Source organism: Pan troglodytes, chromosome 7, assembly GCF_028858775.2.
Source record: "Pan troglodytes isolate AG18354 chromosome 7, NHGRI_mPanTro3-v2.0_pri, whole genome shotgun sequence".
Lineage (NCBI taxonomy): Eukaryota > Metazoa > Chordata > Mammalia > Primates > Hominidae > Pan > Pan troglodytes.
In genome coordinates this window covers 66,798,985-66,822,038 of record NC_072405.2, presented here as the reverse complement: position 1 = coordinate 66,822,038, position 23,054 = coordinate 66,798,985, and the positions used below count along the sequence as shown (strand labels likewise).

The window sequence follows — 23,054 nt, the reverse complement described above, 5'->3', positions numbered from 1 at the left end:
ACTCGAGAAAGGAATGACAAGAATGTCTCTTGGTAGACATTATCAACTGAGGTGAATTTTCAAGAATAATAATCATCCTGTCTTCTTTTCCCCCCTCACAGAATATTAGCAAATAATAATCTGGAAAGAGATGTGGTACCAGATACACTGGAAGTAACTAACAAATGATTTGAAGTGAGACTTTAGGGTACACAGACTCCTGCAAAATGACTTCTACTTGACCATGCCTTCATTTCAGCATGGTGTTGCGGAGAATCCCAGAGATCTGAATCCCAGGAGAAGTCAGCCCATCCTGCTGTTCGTGGGAATCTATAAAGGAGGTACACAAAGCTCCAGTTGCCCCTGATTTGAGAGATGTCTCCAGAGCAGCACTTGTTCCTGGTAAGACCTCCCATTCCCTCATCAAGACTTAGACCAAAACATTTAAAAGTTGCTTCCACATCTCCAAGGCTCTTAGATTCATGTCCTCCTTTGGCTCCTATCCAATGATGATTTCACCTCTAACAACTAGATGTCAAGCTGCAAACACTCTAAGCACCAACTTCTTTCTTTCCAGTTGTTTTTAATTAGTACCCCTATTCCAATAATTTACTGCCCTCATCTAGACCTCTAAGCCATTTGCAACCCATCACATTCTTGTGTGCCCACTTCCGATGTTATCCAGCTTTGCATCCATGGGCCATTAATACAATAGTTCCTTGCATGCACCCTCAATTCCTTAGACCATAGGCCAGCAAACTAAGGATCTCAGGACAAATCAGTTCACTGCCTGTTTTTATAAGTAATGTTTTATTGGGACCTGGCCACACCATTTGTTTATGTATTGTCTATGACTGCTTTTGCACTAAAATGGCAAATTGAGTAGTTGTGACAAACTGTATGGTTACAAAGTGAGCCTAAAATATCTACTGTCTGACCCTTTGCAGGAAAAGTTTGATAGCCTGTGCCCAAGACGCTCTCCAACTTACTCACTTGGAAGGACTCCAGCTCTCCATTTATTCTTTACTGGCCCTGAGCAGTAGAGTAGGCTAAACAAAAACCCACACTTAAGCTGAAGATGCTCAACTTTAACACATGACTGCTACTTTCAAGTAAGCCTTATTTCTCCCATTATCTCAGATTACTATTGCACATCTTCTCTTTCCTTAAAACTCCAATTACCCCTTTCCTCTTCTCATTCTTAGCTTATAAAATAATTATCAGAAAAAGAACTACCCTGTCAGCCACCACCACATCTACCAACCTATTGACATCTCTGCCCATCTTCTCTGTGTTCCCTCTTATTTATTTATTTATTTATTTATTTATTTATTTATTTATTTATTTTCAGATGGAGTCTCACTCTGTCGCTGGAGTGCAGTGGCTCCATCTCGGCTCACTGTAACCTCCGCCTCCCGGGTTCACGCCACTCTCCTGCCTCAGCCTCCTGAGTAGCTGGGACTACAGGCACCCGCTACCATGCCTGGCTAATTTTTTGTATTTTTAGTAGAGACGGGGTTTCACTGTGTTAGCCAGGATGGTCTCGATCTCATGACTTCGTGATCCGCCTGCCTCTTTTTACAATGCTTAACTAGGTCTACTCCTAGCTGAGGCCAACCACTTGACATGTGGGTTGAATTTTGTGTTAGTTGACAGGATCTCCAAAGAAAGAGAAACAATAGGATATATTCATAGAGGTAGATGTATGAGAGGGGAATAGATGTCTCAGGGAAATTGGCTTATGTGGTTATGGAGGCTGAGAAGTCCCACCATAGGTGACCTGCACACTGGAGAGCTAGGGAAGCCGATAGCATGTCTCAGTCCATGTATGAAGGTCTCAGAACCAGGAAAGTCAATGGTGTAAATTTCAGTCTAAAGCCACAGGCCTGAGAACTTGGGGTGCTGCCTGTGCAAGTCCTAGAGTCCCAAGGCCAGAGAACCTGGAGTTCTGATGTTGAAGGGCAGGAGAAGAAGGGTGCCCCAGCTCCAGCAGAAAAAGAGAGAAAATTTTTTCCTCTGCTATCTAGGCTCTCACATTGGGTGTGGGTGAATTTTCCTTACTCAGTCCACTGATTCAAATGCCAGTCTCCTCTGTAAACATCCTCACAGATGAACACAAAAATAATGCTTTATCACCTTTCTGGGTATCCCTTAATCCAGTCAAGTTGGCACCTAAAATTAACCTTCATGGACCTTGTCCACTTTCACCTCCTCGAGGATTTTGATCTTGTAATTATTCCCTTCCTTTTCTATTTCATTACTTTATCCTTCTCTCCTAGATCATGACCATCGATGAATGTGCTATAATAATTTCCATAAAAATTAAAATGCTCTTCCAAGAGTCCCCATTTCCTTCAGCCACAGCCTGTTCTGTGTGGCCTTGTAACCATCCATTTAGAAAGAGTTGTCTCTACAGATTCTTTACATGTTCTCGTCTTGAGTTCTCTCCTCAACCGGCTTTACCCATGCCTCCAGACTGAGAATGCAATTGGCAAGCTCACAAAGTCATTGTCATCAGCCTCTTGGGAGTGTACAACATAGGAAGCACTCTTTTTCTCTTGAAACACATTCGCCTTTTGGCTTTCAGAACACTGTAACCTCCAGTTGTTCTTTCTACCTCCCTGGGCACTGCAGTCTTCATTACTGGCTCCTCCTCTCCTCAATCATGCAATTGTAGGTCTCAGAGCTCAGTGCTCAGTCCTCAGATCTCTTATTTATATATGCTCACTTCTAGAGGGACTTGCCCCGTCCCCTGGATTTAATTATCATCTATATTCTGATGTTTACTGAGTTTATATTTCCAGCCCAAGCCAATTCTCAGAATTCTAAGTCTCATTTTCTAAGGCATCTGAAACCTAACAAGGCCCAGTCTTTCCTGTTTTCATAAATAGTAACTAGTCTTTCACTTATAATCCTACAAATAGCCTTGTCCCCATTACTCACCTGTCTTGTAACAACTAGTCCATGAGCAAATCTTACTTTGAAATATGGCCAAGAGTGACATCTTGCCATCTCCAGCCTAAGTCTCCATCATCATCTCTTGCCTGGTCGTCTTAGCTTCTACTCTTGCCCCCGTCTCTCTCTTCCCCACCTCACATTCAACGCTTCTCATGGCAATCATAAGGATTTTATTTTAAATATAAATCAGCTTATGTCATTTCTATGTGGTGTGTTTTCCAGTGGCTTTCCATCATGCTGAGAAGAGAATCCAAAGTCCTTTACATGATCAAGAACACCGTTCACCTTGGTGGCTCAGGCCTGCACTTTGGGAGACTGAGCAGGGAGGATGGCTTGAGGCCAGGAGTTTGAGACCAGTCTGGACAGCATAGTGAGTCCTCATCTCTGCAAAAAAAAAAAAATGTTTTTTTAAATAGCTGGGTATGATGGTGCACATCTATAGTCCCAGCTACTTAGGAGGCAGAGGCAAAGGACCACTTAAGCAAGGAGTTTGAGGCCACTGCACTCCAGCCTGGGTGACAGAACAAGACTCTGTCTCAAAACAAAATAAAACAAAACAAAATGAAACAAAAATTCCCTTCATAATCTGGCTTTGGTCTTTCTGACTCCATCTTAAAATCAGACTCTCTTGCTGCATCTTAGCCCCATCAGCATTTTTCCTGTTCCTTTGACATCAAGCTTCTTCCCCGTCTCAGGCCTTTTACACTCACTGTTTTCTTAGCTTGAGATGCCCCTCCAGAGACCTGTGGTTATTACTTTGTTGTCGTCAGCAAATATCCTATGATCAAGTGTCATCCCCTCAAAGAAATGTCTCCTGACTACCTCTTTCTCCTCCCAAGACATTCTCTATCTTACTACTCTGTTTTATTTTTTTCTTTGTAGCATGTATCACAGTGGCCATAGCATTACACATTTATTTTTAATTCTCTAGATTCTCCCCTAGAATGTAAACCCTATGAGGTTAATAACTGTCTAATTCACCCCTGTGTCCTGGAACCTAGAATAGCACTTAACACATAGCAGGCTTATAGTAACTACTTTTTAATGAATAAACAGAAGTGTTTATATTAAATTTCATGTCCTTATAATCATTATAAGGAGAATAAAATTGTTCAAACTTAAACAACAATAAGTGAAGAAATGATCCCACTCTTAAAAAGCCAAAATAATCCCATGCCTTGTGCTGTAAAGCTCAGAAACTTCAAATATTCTTCACTTATGAAAGACATGTGACTACATTTAACCAAAAAAAGGCAAATCTATACTTTCAGTATTAATACAATAAAATGAGCCTTTAATAAATACTCATTTAGCTATAATAAAGAAAAAATGACACAGACAGGAAAAAACTAACCATCTGAAGAAAAGCACATGCTACGTATGCACATTCAAGAATTTACTCTCAAAATGCAGTTAAGTTCCCACATGTGCATTTGACTATCTCATATTCCCATACTCTAGGCTGCCCTTTGCATTTTTTTCCTACACATATGTTTTTCATGATCACAGTTTTGATATATAAACAATATCACTACTTCTAGACTTACGGTGTCAGAGACAGCCAGCATAACCCCAATAGGAAATGAACTCCAGCTCTGATTTTATCCCAACAGGAAAGAAGATATGTTTATAATTTCCCAGTAGGAAATCAGATCTATTTCTCTGCTTAGCTTGACAAGATGATGGTGTGTCTTTTCCCTCTCCATTAACTTAATATCAAAATAATGGTAACTCAGAGTTAAATAAACAGGAATAGACTTCTAATGTCAATCAAAATATATGCTAATCTCACTTCTGCTGTCAGTTGCATGGAGCTCAAATTCATTATTGAAAGTATTTATAATTTTCTTTCTTCTCTGTTGAAATCAAAAAGAAAAAAAAAGCCACAAGTTTTATCCTATAATTTCATTTGAAAAATTATAACTTTTCCCCAATTATCCTCATCCAACTGACCTTCCTCCCATTTTTAGCTGGAAGGTGATGTATTGCTTCTATTTACCTGACAATGTGAGCATAAATCTATTTATGCAAAAACAATTTCTTAAATCAAATTTCCAGACTCAGAAACATTCAGTTTAGTCCACAGATGTAGCCTCAGATTAATTTTCCTCAGAGATACATTTTGTTGCTCTCTATGTTGAAAAAAAAATGTTCTAGATGACTAATGATTCAGTGCTATTTTTCCCTTAGCAACATAAAATGAACTTCATAATAGAAAGAGCCTGATTTACTGACAACAGCTCTCTCTTAGTGAGGGGTATTGCCAAGTGCCTCCATATGTACTGTGTTTAAGATGCTCCTCCTAGGAGGCTTTTATCACAACACTGTGCAATGCAGTGTCTCTTCCTGGGAGAGTTCCAGGATAAAGGGAGAAACTGTGAATTGGTGCCCAAGGCTAGCCTGGACTCCTATTAGGACATCCACGGAGTATTCAGCTGAAAACTGTCTTCATCCTGGGTAGGTGGCCATAGGGTTTGGGGCATGGAACCAAAATTTTAAAATGGTGGGGAGGGGGCTTTGCTTAGATACTTGTATTGTACGTTGAACATTCATTCAGATCCCACAGGGAATGGGCAAAGAGTAAAGGAAGAGAAATGGTGTTAGTTATAAATCTTTAAAGAAATGTGTCTGTATTAGTCCATTCTCTCACTACTATAAAGAACTACCAGAGACTGGGTAATTTATACAGAAAAAAAGTTTAATTGAAGTTCAACAGGCTGTACAGGAAGCATGACTGGGAGGCCTCAGGAAACTTACAATCATGGTGGAAGGCGAAGGAGAAGCAAACATGTCTTACCTGGAGGGAGCAGGAGGAAGAAGAGAGCAAAGGGGGAAGCGCTACACATTTTCAAACAACCAGATCTCTTGAGAACTCACTCACTATCATGAGAACAGCAATGGGGAAATCCGCCACCATGATCCAATGATCTCCCACCAGGTTCCTCCCCCAACATTCAGGATTACAATTCAACATGAGATTTGGGTGGGGACACAGAGACAACCCATATCGGTGGTATCTATCTATCTATCATCTATCTATCATCTATCTATCATCTATCTATCTATCTATCTATCTATCTATCTATCTATCTATCTACCTACCTATCATCTAATATATCATCTATCTTTCTAGTTATCTATTAAAGTGATTATAAACTCACAGGATTCATATATTACTGAAATGAGTTTGGAGAATGCACTATCTAGAAAAAAAATTTCCGCTCGAGGCTTGCACTTCTTAAATTTGTAACTATGCAGTTAGTTAGATAATGGTTTTGTTGCTTAAAGTATAACACTTTTTAGGTTCAATAATGAAAATATTTCTTGGAAGAGCAGGTAAAGATTCAATTGTTCTCTATGTCTAAATTGTTATCCTATTTTTCCTGTGCTCTTGTACACCTTTGCTATATCCTCTGACTCAAAACCCTTTCAAAAATCTGTGGAGGGATAGGAGGAGCTTCAAAGTTTTCCCTGTCTGCTGTGACTGCTGCAGCCAGGAGCCATAGCAAAAGCTTCAGTTAAATGGTACAGTAAGATCTAGAATCTTATATTTGGATCTCTTCACATGGATAGCCTCTTGAAAGTGCCCACATAATAATAAGATGGCTTGGAAGAGCCATTAGAGTTACATCTTCCTATTAGATTCCATTGATCTAGGGTAGGTATGGAGCCTGCCAACTCCAGTAATGGCTATATTTAACGTCTTATATAAAATTGTATCTTTTTCTTAAATTGTCCTAGATCAGAGATGAGTCATCACCTATACATCATTTTCCTTTTGATGTTCTGAATATATTGAAACCAATTTTAGGGTTTATTGATTAAAATGCATTTGTTATGCATTCAAGTCTCCTATATGCCTCTTAATACAGGTGGAAAGAAGAGAAAATTAAATCAACTGTTTTCAAGTGTTGCTAGGTTTTCCAGTCTGATAAAAGGTCTAAATGAAATCTATACTAACACATAAAATTGACAGACCTAAAGAGCTACTGTAAACTTACAACCTAAATTAGTTAATTAGCATTTCTTTGGGATTCCTTGTGAAGGAATGCAGAAGATCTTGGCTTTGCTCTCCTGGGGCAATGATACTGGGGCTTCTGCTATTCAAATCTGGACCACATTCATTGGTTAAAAAAATTAAATAATAAGTTCATTTAGCTCTGGCATATTAATATAGCCAGGCAAAACAACTGTGGCTTGAAATAAATTAATTTGGATTTCCTAAGTAAGTTTTCTCTTTTAGTATGTTTTTATCAGGAAAAACAATCACCAAAGTGATAAGATGGTAAACACAAGTGCAAAAATAATACTCAGAATGTTGAAAGAGCCAAGTAAGTCTGCTGAGCAGACAATTAATTTAGGAAAAGCCAGTTCTCAGAAAATTGAAATTTCATTGCCTGCGATCCAGGAATATAGAATAAAATATATTTTCTAATCCGAAACAGCATCCATTCTGGGTTTTGTTGTCTGAATACATAATTACTAAAGTGAAATTTTCCCAGAGAAATACTGGTTTAAAAAATGCTTTTATTTAAGGAAATGATCAGGCAATTCCTCAACAGTCGTTTATTGGACTGAATACTAATGTGGTGCTTTCACTCTTGAGAGTTCATTTTTAAAAGGAAGTCCTATAGAAGCATTTAACAATCTGTCTGTTATAATATTATTATATTATTGTAAAATATACAGATGAAATGATAGACACTATCTATCTAAGTAAATGTTTAATAGCCATATTTGGGGTTTGGGGAGGGGCTGTCCTGATTTGTAGTGTTTGCCCATATCTTTGGTATAAATATACCCACCATGGCTGATTTCAAACTGCCAACCTGGCATCAGAGTATAGAACTGGAAAGAAGTGCAAGTAACCACAATCTTATAATAATTCTACCATATGAATACTACTATAGCAGAGAGTACAATAAAATGTAATAAAGCTATTAGAAAATGTTGAGTTCTAAATGTTTATACCTTTTTACATAATATAATAATGTAATGTAACATTGCATAATACTATATTATGTAATTTTTTTTGAGACAGAGTTTCACTCTTTTCATCCAGGCTGCAGTGCAATGGTGCGATCTTGGCGCACTGCAACCTCCACCTCCCAGGTTCAAGTGATTCTCCTGCCTCAACCTCCGGAGTAGCTGGGATTACAGGCGCCTGCCACCACACCCAGCTAATTTTTTTGTATTTTCAGTAGAGACAGGGTTTCACCATGTTGGCCATGCTAGTCTCGAATCCTGACTTCAGGTGATTCACCCACCTTGGCCTCCCAAAGCGCTGGGATTACAGGCGTGAGCCACTGTGCTTGGCCATAATATGTAATTTTTAATAATGGCTATGTTTAGCAACAAGCTTGAAAATTCCGAAAATTTAACAATCGATTTTTGCAAACTGTTAAGATCCAGCTCAAGCATATTATGGTAAGATTTTATGACTAATTAGCATTATTCCTGAGGGGAAAAAATTCATTTTTAATGGGTGAAAATTTAAAGGGCCTTCAGTTAGTGTCCACGGTTGTATCTAAATTAGGCTTTCTAGACATATATTCATTCAGCACCTCCTTCACAGTTATTAACATACTTTCTAACACATATCCTTGGCAAATAGAACACTACGAGGAAATGAATGGCTCCTGTCAACAAGCACATCATTACTGACTCTTAATAGTTCATTATTACATCCCCTCCTCTGCAGGCCTTATCTTCGTATGGAAAGCATACCTAGTCACCGTGCTTTTCCATCTGGCCTGTCACATCCATCCCACACCCACAGTGTTGCTTCAAGGGCCCAGGCCAGGGCTGCACCTACCTCCAGCCTAGTACTTGATATAAAAAAGAAAAATTTAACAATTTAAAGAGTTACTATACTTACCTATATATCTCTTCCTCTCCTCTATTTTTTTTTTTTGTGGCAAAATGATAACTACAAAATAGATTGCTAAAGAGTAAATGGGGCATTTAACCCTAGATTTCTCAAAGCCTCTTATCCATCTGTGGAAAGCTTCACAGAATACAGCCCAATGCAATGTGTCCCAAGTCACAATCTAATGAGTTATTTCACAGGGTGGCTGTGGCCATTCATCCTCTGTTCCTCTCCTTCCACATCCTCCCTTAACAATGTTATGTTATCGCAACAAAGTCAGTTACCACATGATGTGGGTGATTATAACCTTCCTTCCACCATCAATACTGGGTTTCCTGAGAGTGCTCCCATTTATGTTGTTGTCCTGGTGTAGTTATTAATAGTGCTCTGTTTCATCTCCAAGGGGTCCTAGTTTGGATGATGAATTATATGGTCACCCTTTTCCGGCACTTCTTGCTTCAACTCCAGACCATCTTAGATATCTCATAAGACCTCCGAACTCAGTTCATACCAGTCTTAATCCACATTGTTCTTCAAAAGCCTCTATTTGCTGGATAGCTGTTTGTGTTATGGTATCTCCAATTTACCAAATTATTGAGGTCTTTCTTTTTAAACTTCCCTTACTCTTTCACGTAAAATGATTTGTCAATTTCTGTCCATTTTCTGTGGGTTTTTATCTCCAGCCAGGCCCAGTTGCTCTATTCCCATTCCCATTCCCACTGCCACGAACTCAGCATAGATTTTTCTCTTCTGTAATGCAGAAAATATCTCTTAACTACCCTGATTATCTTGCTTTTCCAATTCATTCTATATGGTCTCACTAGACTTAGAGAAAGAACCATACAAAGGCCTCACTGTGTGACCAGCATTTAGACTGCATCTGGTACATTGTACAAGCTCAACAAATATTTGTTGAATAACAGAATAAACATGTATTAGAGTAATCTTCCTAGAGCAGTCACTCTTTATGCTAAAGACTTATTTAAAAATATGTTCTTTCAATAGACCCCCAAAGCAAAGTCCCTCTTACTCTGCATCCAAGAACCTCTGTGCTCTGGCACCCACCTCCATCCATCACATCACATCTACCCACCTGGGTGCCTGTACCACCAGGTCCTGCCATGCCAAAATGCAGATCCTTCCTGATGTATGTCCAGTGTTTCTTGCCTTCACGCTCTTGGTCCTGCCATTATCTTGACAAAAACCATCTTTTTCCTCCTTAACTTTTTCCACCCGATCTTCTAAGGGTATGATAAACAAATAAAGAGAGTGACTACTGCGGCAAGGAAAAAATCCTTTATAGCATTTAATGCCCATGCAAATCACAGCGTTCACTCCTAAGGTTCGCTGAAAGCATGTTTTCTGTTGTTTCCATAGGTGATCAACTATGCCTCTGGGGGGAAAACAGTAGTTTTACAAATAATAAACTTCATCTTTCTAAAATAAAACTAGATTAAAAATATGATACCCATAGCAAGACTAAATCTCTACAAAAAAATAAAAAACTAGCCGGGCATGGTGGCACATGCCTGTAGTCCCAGCTACTTGGGAGGCTGAGGCAAGAGGATCACTTTACCCCAGGAGGTCGGGGCTGCAGTGAGCTGTGTTCATACCACTGCACTACAGCCTGGGTGACAGAGCAAGACTCTGTCTCAACAAAACAAAACAAAACAAAACAAAACAAAAAATGATACCCAAAGAGATGATTTGTTGCTTCAGAATATCCCACTTGGGAGTAACTTTTAGTCTTAAGATTAATATAAACTACTCCACATGATGTATTTGAGGTATGTTTATATGGTTCCATCACTATATTTTCTTCTCTAGTAGCTTTATAATAGACACTATAAAAGAAAAAGTCATCACCAAAACATAAAGTTAAATATTCAAAGATAAGCCTCATAATATTAGAAGATAAAACAAAATTCAAGAAACCCTTTCTGCCTGACTTCTGTTGAATCAGGAGCCTGGATAATAAAGAAATTGCACCAAACATGAATTATGTTTTAAACAAATGAATTACTAGCAAATATGGAATTGCTTTACTTGTATATTTAACTCACATCTTTCTATAGTTATTTAAGAAAAATTAAGTCAATTATTTTAGTTCCACTTATAATTACTTAGTAGGATTTGGGAGACAGATTTTATTCCCAATGATTTTTTTTCTATGACTTCTTTTATAAAAACAGGAATTTTAATAATTCCAAGAGTAAATATAAATCTGAACTTTGAAGGGGTCAATTGTAGTTCAGGATTTGGAAGATAAAATGTTTAAATGAGCTTGGAGCTTAGTGTAACACATGTGCTTCTTCTATCCTTCTTTGCAATAATACCTCAGAGCAAATAAAACCAGCTGTGTAAATGAAAAATTCAAATTAGATACCAAGGAATCCAGTCACAAATCCATTATATTCCTTCTGTTCCTGAACACAAACAAACTGTCACTAAAACTTCATGAGTACCTAAAGTCAGTACCTAAAGGACAAAAATTTGTATGACCCGAAAGTTAATTATTCCCTAAAAGAGCATAAATATACCAGAAAACAAATGAGATGATTGATATTTAATACATAGATAGATAGGTAGATAGATAGTTAGATAGGTACATAGATAGATAGATGATAGATGCATATGAATAGTGGGTTATGCATCTAATAACAGGCATATAAATTTTTAACCTGAGAAATATAGTAAAGTACCAAGAATAAAACACCCACACATACACACACACACACAGACACTCCATATATAGCAATATGTGTATGCATAGTATATTAACAGTTCATTAAAAATTGGCCTGAGAATTCTAGTGATTGTTTACTAGCTAAGTTACAAGTTTTTTTCATTTATTCAAGCTAAATAATCTGGCTATAACAAAGACATAGTAATTTAAAATTAGTACTGCATTATAGAATGCTATTTTCCTATGAAGCATACGATTTTTGAGAGATTAGTCTGTATACCTGTCATTGAGTAAGTTCATATACAAACTCACTCCCTATAAGTGGATGGCCTGTCTTGATAGAGGTGGGTTACATGGAAGTTGCCATTTGTCAAAATTGGCTCGAGTGTGGTCACAGTCCACTTTCAGCTCACACAAATATGTTGAACTATCCAGGAGGAGCCCCAGGTTTCTCCTCCCCTCCCCATATCCCTGAGGCCACAGATAGAGCTAGGGAAGGAACCCACTTATTTGCCTTCCTTCTGCTCTCTGGCCCCACTCTGGCAAGATTCTCCAGCACCGTTTCCACAGCACAAGGAATTGCTCTTGGCCTGCTCTGGCTTGTGACATGTCTCAGCCTATGCTGGGCAGACTGGGCCACTGTCACTTGACGTCCCATTGCCAAATGCTCAATCTCTCCCAGGGCCCAGGAGCACACAAAAGCTGCTCTTCAAACCGTTCTCTGCTGTAGGAGGCAGGGCCTCTAGGCTCTGGGCTGAACTCTTGAATTGGGAACTGCCACACGATACATCCTCTAGCACTATTGGGTGGCCTGGGCCATTCAGCCTGAGTGACAGAGCATAGAACACAGCAGAGGTCTCCCACTCAAAACAGGCAGATTTCTAAGTCATCTGCAGAATGGGTTGGAGCAGTAGTCCCAAGCGTGGTGCAATTTGTCTCCACATTCACTTGGCAGGTATTAAGATATACCCCAACAGACAGACAAAATGAACTCCCTGCACCCAAAATGAGACACACCAAAAATAAACCCGAATTTCATGCCCAGCAGGATGAAGGATTAGTTATGTATCCTTCATTAATTGCTATAAGTTTTCTTTCCTGTAATTAAGCAGAAGCCAGGTCCTGAAAAGCATTGCCAAAACAACTACAGCTGGAAATTTTCCCACCTGACCCTGATAAACCACCAGATGCCAGCAAGCCGACACAACCCCCTTTCCCCACCTTGCCATTCCTGCCACAACTCGGACTGGACAAAGGGCTGGTCTTAGAGACATTCTTTATTAATGAATAGCTGCAGATCTCAAGCCAGTTTCAGCCAGCTTATGGAGGCTGCACACAAACTGTCTTTGTGTTCTACAGTTCACCTTTTGTTGTAAAGAGTTGAATTCCACCTAATTTTAATGCTAAAACTCCCAAAGTGAACATAAAATGTGTTACATATATGAATACCCACTGTGCCCATGGCTGATTTCTCTCACCAATATTCATAGATTTTCCCGCATCCTGCACCATATGTATGTAAGTCTGACTCTCCTCACTCTCTTCTGTGGAACATACGCTTTTGATTTTCTCCAGAAGCTATGTTCCTTATCTATAGGTTGCTTCTCCTTCTGAAAATAAAGTCTTCTCCTTTCCTTCCTCTGTGGATCTCACAGTCTTTTGTTAACACAGGGGTACAAGATGTGGTATCTTGACCTTTATCATAAGAGGGATAATCTGGCTTGTCCAGACCCTTAAAATTTTACAATGCAGCAGGCCACTCCTGCTTTACAAGGTTTATCTGCTACTCTCTGACTCCCTGTGTGTCACTAGGGCACCCAGATTACTTGCCACTTCTTGTTTACCAGGTTCAATCAGCACAGTGTTACCAATATAGGGACCAGTGTGATGCGCTGAAGAAAGTCAGAGCATCAAGGTCCCTGGAAGCTTCATTTTAAAAGCATTACATGGGTCAAACAACAACTTTTGACATTTGCTTCTTATAATTGTATGTCTTTCTTTTCATCTGACATTATTTCATAAGTATTTTCTCCTGTCATTAAATATTCCTTTAAAAGTATTTTTAAATGGTCCTATAATATTCTATCATATTATTATGATATTTATTATTCTCTGCTTATTTGGGTATTTGCATTTTTAAATGTTTGCTATTATAAATAATTTTGTGATAAGTGTGCATATAACTGTTTTCATCTTTGTTTCTCTAAAATACATTCCTGGACATGAAATTACTTAACTAGAGTATAAAGATGTTTAGGGTTTTGGATTCATACTGACAAATTGTTCTTAAGAAATGGAGTACTGATTTATATCCAACCAACTGTGTTTTAGAGGGCTCATTCCCCACACTCTGGCCAGCACTGATATTGGTATATTTTTAACTTTTGCCAATTTAAATGTTAAAATTTCTCTTTATTATTATTCTAATATCTGTTTATTCTCTCTCTCTCTTTTTTTAAGATGGAGTCTCACTCTGTCAGCCAGGCTGGAGTGCAGTGGCGCGATCTCAGCTTACTGCAACATCCGCCTCCCGGGTTCAAGCAATTCCCCTGCCTCAGCCTCCTGAGTAGCTGGGCTTACAGGCACATGCCACCACGCCCTGTTAATTTTTTGTATTTTTAGTAGAATCGGGGTTTCACAAAGTTGGCCAGGCTGGCCTTGAACTCCTGACCTCAAGTGATCTGTTTGACTTGGCGTCCCAAAGTGCTGGGTTTACAGGCATGAGCCACCATGCCCAGCCTCTGTTTATTGTTATATAAAGTTGAACATTTTCATTGTGCTTTTAAGACATACCTATTTCCTATTTTTTCCAAAGTCTGCAGAGAAGTAGCTAGCATAATCCCTTTTTATATGATTCCATAATTCTATAGGTATTAAATCCTTCTCATCCTTATCTTGGCACCATCCCCTAAACAATTTAAGACTCTAAGCTGTTACCATATTTTCAGTGGAAATGAGAATTGCTCCCTTGACAAAAGTCAAGATACTCATTCAAGAACTAGTCTGAAAAATCTTCCATTGTCCTTATCCTGTAAGACGAGTCCCTGAACCATTAGCCTTTTTTACTTATTGCTATATGTCCACTTTGACAGGTCTTGTCTGACTTGAGGTCCCTAGGAAGATCATGACATAAGCATTCTGGAGATGTGAAATTTGGGAACAGATAGGAGATAACACCAGTGGTTTTCATTTGGGGATCCAGAACTTGAATGTATATGCAGACTTAATGCTCAACGAACCAAATGTTAACTTTTTTTTTTTTTGAGACAGTTTCTTGCTCTATCGCCAGGCTGAACTGCACTGGCTCGATCTTGGCTCACTGCAACTTCCGCCTCCCGGGTTCAAGCCACTGCCTCAGCCTCCCAAGTAGCTGGGACTACAGGCGCGTGCCTCCATGCCCAGCTAATTTTTGTATTTTTAGTAGAGACGGAGTTTCACCATGTTGGCCAGGATGGTCATGATTTCTTGACCTTATGATCCGCCCGCCTTGGCCTCCCAAAGTCCTGGGATTACAGGGGTGAGCCACCGTGCCCGGCCTTAACGACTTCCTTATTCTTCTCTAAACTGTCTCCAAGTTTATACTGTTTCTTTTCAATTACAAAAATGAAAATGGAATGGTGCCACATGCAACAACATGGATGAATCTCACATAGTGTTGAATGAAAGATGCTAGTCAAAAAAACATACATACTACATTTATAGTCATGCATTGCTTAGCCATGGGGTAAGTTCTGAGAAATGTGACATGAGGTGATTTCATCATTATGTGAATATCAGAATGTGTCTTTACACAAATCTAGATGGTGTAGCCTACTACACACCTAGGTTATATGGTCAAGCCTACTCTTCCGCAGCTACACTTCTGTATAGCATGCTACTATACTGAATACTGTAGGCAATTGTAACACCATAGTAAATATTTGTGTATCTACCATCTCACACCAGTTAGAATGGCAATCATTAAAAAGTCAGGAAACAACAGGTGCTGGAGAGGATGTGGAGAAACAGGAACACTTTTACACTGTTGGTGGGACTGTAAACTAGTTCAACCAGTGTGGAAGTCAGTGTGGCGATTCCTCAGGGATCTAGAACTAGAAATACCATTTGACCCAGCCGTCCCATTACTGGGTATATACCCAAAGGATTATAAATCATGCTGCTATAAAGACCCATGCACACGTATGTTTATTGCGGCACTATTCACAATAGCAAAGACTTGGAACCAACCCAAATGTCCAACAATGATAGACTGGATTAAGAAAATGTGGCACATATACACCATGGAATACTATGCAGCCATAAAAAATGATGAGTTCATGTCCTTTGTAGGGACATGGATGAAATTGGAAATCATCATTCTCAGTAAACTATCGCAAGGACAAAAAACCAAACACCGCATGTTCTCACTCATAGGTGGGAATTGAACAATGAGAACACATGGACACAGGAAGGGGAACATCACACTCTGGGGACTGTTGTGGGGTGGAGGGAGGGGGGAGGGATAGCATTAGGAGATATACCCAATGCTAAATGACGAGTTAACGGGTGCAGCACACCAGCACGGCACATATATACATACGTAACTAACCTGCACATTGTGCACATGTACCCTCAAACTTAAAGTGTAATAATAATAAAATAAAATAAATTTGTGTATCTAAATATATCTAAACATAGAAAAAGAACAGTAAAAATATCATATCACTTTCTTATAAGACCACCATCAATTTTTTTGGTCCCTCATTGACCAAAATGTTGTTATGCAGTGCATGACAGTACATGATGTTCCATTGACATGTGGTTCCAGAGCAGGCAAAACTAATCTATAGTAATAGAAATAAAAATAGTGGTTATCTGACTGGGAATATTGGCTAGAAGGAGTGTGAGGAAGCCTTCTGGAACACTGGAAATGTCTTGTCATCTGAGCTGGCAGAGGGGCAGAGTTCATTCATGCTACACATATATTAAGGCTCATCAAGTAAGACTGGTGCACTTTACTGTATATATGATGTTCCTCAATAGAAACTTAATTAAAAAGAAAGGCCGTGCTCTAATAGGAGTCTTCTGTTAAGTGAATATCAAATAATTTTATATTTTGGTTTTTTTACTAGAGTCTTTAGGAGTCACAGGGATAAAGGCTTACATAGTAAAATATTTTGTAAATTATTTTGAACAAAACCAAATATATTACAGTAAGTCTAATATATATTAGATCAAATATATATTAAATCAAATATATATTCATAACATATATATATATTTGTCAATTTCTTAGATTAACACCAGTCGTTCTTAATGTGGGCATGCCAGAGAAATGCAATTTAATATTAATTATTCTAGCTGCTAATATACTTAACAACATCTGTAAGTTTACAAAATAATTTATTAAGTAAGCTGCCTCAAGACAGTAAGCAAAACTGAGAATCTTCATATCTCTGTAATTATAACTACCTAATTTATGTTTTTTAAGAACTCTGTATTTTTAAAACATTCTCATCTACCACATATGTAGTTTCCTCCTACCTTTCAAAAAACATAATGAAAGTATTTTGTTTGCATCTTATTTATTTTGCCAAACAAGAAAATGTTGTGAATTCTTTTGTTAGAAAAGGAATTCCAGCCAACGTTAATACAGCTGCCACACCAAAAAATCAACTCACTTAAAATATAAGAAATATTTTAAAGGAATCATTTTGAAACTGGTTTGTTTTTCACACAAAGCTCCAAAGACCAGATTTCTGATTATAGTTTCCAGGCTTAGATGTAACCAACACATCAAAATATCTCATACTTTTTATGGAAATGTAGACTATTATTACATATTCTTCTTGGAATTCTTCCTATGAGAAAATCTCACAAGCCATTTGGGAAGACTTGTTTTTTTTCCCCACTAAATATTTGAAAATTGTGAATTTTAAAATGCTTACAAGGGGACCTATTAGGAGGTATTTAAGTATGTCGAGTATTAAGTAAGCCAGTGGGAAATTGTTCCAAGATTACCTTTACCCCTTTTGCATGTCCAAATACAGATCTTTTCCTCTACTGCCCTTATTAAATTCCAAACTGATTTATAAATGTAAAGGAATTCTGGATAACCTTTTCAGAGATTTTTGGAAAATGGAAAAGAATTCTAAAGTTCACCTAAAATAATACATGCTCAAGAAGTGAAGAACATTTGGATAAAAGAAGTGTAAGGTGGAAGCTTGCCCTATGAAATTGCAATTACCAGCCACCATTAATTGAGGACTTACTGTGGTCAACTGGCTGCTGAACTGTCAGCAGCAGTGGCCACTGTGAATCCCAATTAAGTATCACATTTTGGGTTGACAGCCAGTCACAGACTGGTGTGTCTCTTGTGGAGGAGAAGCAATTTGAGCCCTGTGGAGTATACACAGTTATTCTGTATTTAATGCAGCTTTTCATGCCCTGATTCATGGTATGTGTCAGGCACTGTTCTGGGCATTGGCAATAGAGTAATGGATGAGGTGGATAACATCGCTGCTCCACTGAAGCTTAAATTCTGTTGGGAGAGAGAAACAATAATTGAGTGAATCAATGAGTAATATAATCTTTTCAGAGATAAATGCTATGAACAATGCAATACAAAATGGTGTGCAGATATGAAGGTTAGGGAAGATTCCTACTGGAGTTAACATTTCAGCTGAAAGCTAAATGATAAGAAAGTGTCAGATATGAGAGAATCTGGCAAAGAGGATTTCAGAAATAATAAACAGTCAGTGTGAGCACAGAAGTAGGCGTGAGTTTGTGTAGTCAAAGAATGAAGATGTCTATGAGAAGGAGTGTGGGAAGGATGGACGATATGCTATGAGATCAAAGATATAGAAATGCACCAGAACACCTAGAATATAATGTAAAGAAGAAATTAGAAAGGATAAATTGTAAGCCATTGGAAAGTTTTCTTTTTTTTCTTTTTTTTGAGACAGGTTCTCACTCTGTCGCCCAGGATGGAATGCAGTGATGCGATCTCGGCTCACTGCAACCTCCGCCTCCCAGGCTCAAGCAATTCTCCTGCCTCAGCCCCCTGAGTAGCTGGGACTACAGGTGTGTGCCATCACACCCAGCTAGTTTTTGTTTTTTGTTTTTAGTAGAGACAGGTTTTGCCATGCTGACCAGATTGGTCTCAAACTCTTGGCTTCAAGTGATCCACCCGCCTCAGCCTCCCGAATTGCTGAGATTACAGGCATGAGCCTCTGCTCCCGGCCCATTGGAAAGTTTTCATTTGTAAGATAGTGCGATCTGAGACAAAAATGAAGCAGAAGGCATGTTAGTCTTCAGGAATGCATCAGAATCACAGGAGGGCTTATTAAAACACAAATTGCTGGCCTCCACCTTCAGAGTTTCTGATTCAATATTTCAGAATTTGTATTTCTTATTATTTCCCAGGTGCTGCAGATGCTGCGGGTCCAGGGACCACACTTTGAGAACCACTAGTCTGGTGCAAGATTCTTGGCAACAGACAATATCTTATACAAGGGTGGTAAGCTGTGCAGGTGAAGGGAAGTAAACAGATTTGTTGTATATTTTGAGGGTAAAGCTAATAGAATTTACTTAGCAATGTGATGTGAGAATAGTGGAAAAAAAAAAAAGAAATGGATAGCTCCCTAAATTGGACTTGATTGAAAGGGGAAGGGCAGTGCCAATCACTGATATGGGGAAGATGGCAGGGCGATGGTATACGTTGGGAAGTTAAATCAATAATTTGGTGTTTGTTGTTGTTGCTTGTTTATTTAATTTTGGTTTTAAGTTAGATGAGTAGAGATAACAAGCAGAGGGTGGGTTTTATATGTCTGCAACTCAGGTGAGACGCTGGAGCCAAAGATACAAATGTGTAAGTCATCAGCATACAAATGAGACTGAATGAGAACATAGGAAAAATAAAGCAGAGCAGAAAAATGCACTCCAATGCAAGCTCTCCAGCTCTCCACTGTTTTTAGAGTTTGACAGAAGAGTGCAAAGGAAGCTGAGAAAGAGCAGCCAGCAGAGCAGGAGGGTCACTTGATTGTGGCGTCAGACAATGCAAGCAGGGAGGAAAGTGAGCCCAGGGAGGAAGTGCGCGATGCCAGATGCTGCTGCAAATCGAGGAAGTCGAGAGTTGAGAAATGTCCATGGTATATGGCAATACGAGGGGCATTGGTCACCCTGACAAGGGTAGTTTCAATGACCAGAAGTGTCAGAAGCATGACCAGGAGTGTCAGAAGCTTGATTGTAGCAAATTGAGAAGTGAAAGGAACAGGAGAAAGCAGCCGCAGGGAACGTAGGCCATTGTCAGAAAAGTGTGGTTTTGGACAGACAGAAAAACAAGGCCGTGTAGCTGGAGGAGATATGGGCCCTTCTAGGGGAGGGGCTTGTTTGGTGGTGCTTTGAACTTCAGGGAATCCACATCTGGATTACACAATGCTAGGCATGACCACGTCTCTGCTGCATGGGACGCTAGGGGTCATGGAAACCACCAAGGCCTCAGGCAGTGGGAGAAGTTACCTGGGGGAGGAGCAGGAGTAGGAGCTGCAGCAGGAGTAGGAGCTGCAGCAGGAGTAGGAGCTGCAGCAGGAGTAGGAGCTGCAGCAGGAGTAGGAGCTGCAGCAGGAGTAGGAGCTGCAGCAGGAGTAGGAGCTGCAGCAGGAGTAGGAGCTGCAGCAGGAGCAGGAGCCCGCCAAGTGTGGCAGCACAGCCTTTCCTGCTTCCCTCAGGGATATAGGCTTGTTCCTCCTGCCCTACCATGAAGTCACTGAATGTAACAGAATATTAGCTAATTGCCATTGCCATTGTCAAACTGCAAAGTCAAACGAATAAATGGATTGGTCAGGAGGTAGAAGAAAAGAGACAATAGACTAGAGAGGAGATAAAGCCAATTAAACTTGTACACATTGATTTTTGGAACTAGTAGGTAAACTTGTTTTAATATAAAATAAAGTAAGAACATTTGTAGTGTCATAGAGGAAAACAAGGGTCCCTTGTAATGTGTGTTATAAAAACAATCATGGTGGGGGGTTTTTTTTTACTTCCATTTTTTTACTTGCATCTTGAGAAGTAAATTATTTTTTAAAAGGCCCTATCACACCTTATTTCTCAACTCTTCCATGATTTGTGATTTCATTAGTTAGTCTGTGTACAGAATATAAGACTCTCATCAAGGTGGTAAGAATTATGCACTTTAATTTAAAACATTCCAATACTCTATTTGGTATTCAAGATAAACCAAATGGCCTGGGATTCAGGTGTTTTAATAAGCTCCATGTTTTTATACTATTAGCCTTCTGCTTATGCAGCAGACAAATTGAAAATCCATGAATATGTGTATATCAAGTATTCATGGAAATTTAATAGAAATATATTCCTTAGAAAAGAAGAAAAACATTTAGACCTCTAGATATGCTACAGTACACAAATCTATTGCATTTTGGTGTTAGATTTGGGTCTGTTAAGGGAACATGAATGCTATTTACTTTTAGGTATAACCTATGTATGCTGATGTTTTTCACTCATCTGTTCAAAATACTGTCTATTCTCCTTCTGTGGGAAGCCACTAGGACAAGGCGGGGCCGGGGGGGGGGCATTTACAGTTAAATATAATCTTTATTCATGAGATTTCTCATTCTCTTGCCTTAGATCTTTTTGTCTGTGACTGGTTCAGAGGTTCAGTCTTGATAAGCATGCAGAAGTTTGGATGTTTATTTAAACCCTTTGTATCTGCAAAAATCCAGCTAGAATCTTTTGAAAGCAGCCTTTCTTGGAAGTATGCTGGTAACTCTGGCTTTCTTTCATATTGGCAGTTTAGGCAAATTGTCTTTCTCAGGCATTTTTTCACCTCTGCTTTGAGCCCTGGCAGCAAAGGAGAAATGTAGGTACTGAGTAAACATTTATATTTTAAGAGAGAAAAGAAGGACTGTAATTTAAGCATCAGCTTTATGTGAGAATCAGTGGGTGTCCAGGGATGAAGGAATGGCTACATGCATTTCAGATGAAGACACTGATTAATTAAAAAGTATGAGGGATACTAATGCATTTAAGTTGTTAATTTCAGTACTAATAGCTTTAACCCTTTAGATTAAAAAGTATTATCTAGCTCATATATATAACTTTATATTAATCTAATATTTTTGGTATTCAACCATGCAGTTGATATTAGTCCACTACTAGGTATTAGGCACTGGGATGACCATCAGGAACTGATTTATGAAAAATTTGGATAACTATCTTACTCAAGGAGTTCCTCTACAAAGACTCCTTTCTTTACCCTCACACTGGGTCAGGTACCTTTTTGTATGTTCCCATGGCACCAGATTCATTATTCAACAAATATTTATTGAGCATTTTGCTACTAGGTATTGCTTCAAAAAAACCCCAATTACAAGCAGAAACACATGATGCTCTTAGTGTCAGAGCCGGTGAATCAGCTCTGCTGCCTTCATTCCAACAAGTCACATTAATCCAACAAGTCACATGGCCAAATTCACCATCAATATTATGGGCACACATTCTCCTCCCTTGGAGTCTGGTTGAGGTGGAGGGAGTAAATATCAGCTGCACTATCCTCTGCTTCATCACAAGCACCTACTGTGTGCCAACCATTTGTAAGCCGCTAAAGAGGCATTGAATTCAGTCTTTCTCCCGCTACTGAACAAGCAAGTACAACAAGCCAGATTAAAGGCAACATAGGTAGGGGTTAAGAATTTAGACTATGAAGTCAGGTGATCTGTGAATTCTGGCTTTTCCACGAATTAAACCTATGATCTTGGACAAGTTCTTTTATCCTCTCTGAGCCCTAATTTATACACGTATAAATTGAAAGTGACAATAAGGTACTTAGCCAGAGAGATCTTATGAGGGATTAAACAGATAGTGCATGTAAATTGGTTAATTCAGAGTCTGATATGATGTAAATGCTTGATAAATAGATGCTATCATCATTATCACCAGGCATCCCAAATGGCTAAGGAAGAGCAGCCTTGCTTTGGATGTTGTGGGGAGCACCTAGAGTAAGCTCTATCCTAGCCTCTATCCGACTGGGTTACATGAATTGGTTGGCCTGCCTGTCTTCCCAGGTGAACTGTGAACTCCTTAGGAATGATACTCAGTCCTCCTTCCCCAGCTGCAGGAAAATGGCTGGCACTCGAAGCATGCTGAGAATAAACCATCAAAATCCAATTCTACCTCATGCTGTCTACAGTACTGCTGTTGCAAATAGCTGTGGTTGAAGGATCAGTTTGCTGTTTTGTTTGTCGTTGTTTTCATTTCCAAGCTGTTGCAGACCAGTATTTTTCATCTCTACCATGTTCAGCGAGACAAATCCACTAATCCTGTGCTTGAATGTTGTAGTCATGTCAAATAGCCATAAAAGTTTCTAAATGTTTACTCATTATCTCCATACTTATCTCTTTATGAACTGGTAACAGTCAATTTGTAGACCAGCACCTGTTCACAGTCCTTCCTTTGAAGAGCTCTGTGTGGATTTTGTGGATTTAACCTCATCATATGTCTGAGTAAAAACTCTTGCCAAGGGAAGCATGCTGATAAGCAGGCATGACCTGCTTATCCTCCATG

The 23,054-nt window shown here is 39.1% G+C and overlaps 1 long non-coding RNA gene across 1 annotated transcript in view; it reads left to right on the top strand.

Moving 5' to 3' along the window:
* The first annotated feature begins 238 nt into the window (after window positions 1-238).
* The window catches only part of LOC104007616 (uncharacterized), a 33,408-nt gene continuing 10,592 nt past the window's right edge, over window positions 239-23,054 (top strand). The window contains exons 1-2 of the long non-coding RNA XR_681881.4: window positions 239-381; window positions 927-1,091. This is a non-coding gene — a long non-coding RNA (uncharacterized LOC104007616). The remainder of the gene's footprint in view (window positions 382-926; window positions 1,092-23,054) is intronic.